Source organism: Alligator sinensis, unplaced genomic scaffold (genome assembly GCF_000455745.1).
Source record: "Alligator sinensis unplaced genomic scaffold, ASM45574v1 scaffold148_1, whole genome shotgun sequence".
Taxonomy (NCBI): Eukaryota; Metazoa; Chordata; order Crocodylia; family Alligatoridae; genus Alligator; species Alligator sinensis.
Window position 1 is genome coordinate 1266544 of NW_005842407.1, and position 301 is coordinate 1266844.

General features: G+C 40.5%; 1 protein-coding gene and 1 long non-coding RNA gene across 3 annotated transcripts in view; both read left to right on the top strand.

The window, feature by feature from the left end:
- Window positions 1–301, top strand: part of LOC102382656 (C-type lectin domain family 2 member L-like) — a 25440-nt gene that overhangs the window by 1547 nt on the left and 23592 nt on the right. The gene's annotated exons all lie outside the window — the stretch shown is intronic.
- LOC102381997 overlaps window positions 7–301 on the top strand; it is a 3997-nt gene continuing 3702 nt past the window's right edge. For both annotated transcript variants that reach the window (XR_324574.3, XR_003095574.1), the window contains exon 1: window positions 7–182. This is a non-coding gene — a long non-coding RNA (uncharacterized LOC102381997). The remainder of the gene's footprint in view (window positions 183–301) is intronic.

The following is a 301-nucleotide window of genomic DNA, read 5'->3' on the forward strand; positions in this document are numbered from 1 at the left end:
AGACAGAAACAGCAGCTGCAACTGTTATGGCAGGGAAGTGCAGACCCTGCCCTGAAGACTGGATGTGGTACAGAAATCATTGTTACTATTTCTCCAAAGAAATGCAAAACTGGAACAGCAGCTGGAAGTTCTGCTGGTCACACAATGCTACACTTCCTGTTATAAAAGAAAAATCAGCACTGGTGAGAATAACAGATACCAGGTCCTTCTTGTGCAGGGATCTTCATGGATTATTTATTTATACCTAGTATTTGTAGCTAATAATCTCCCCACTAATAGATTAGGCAAAGATATTTCAGCA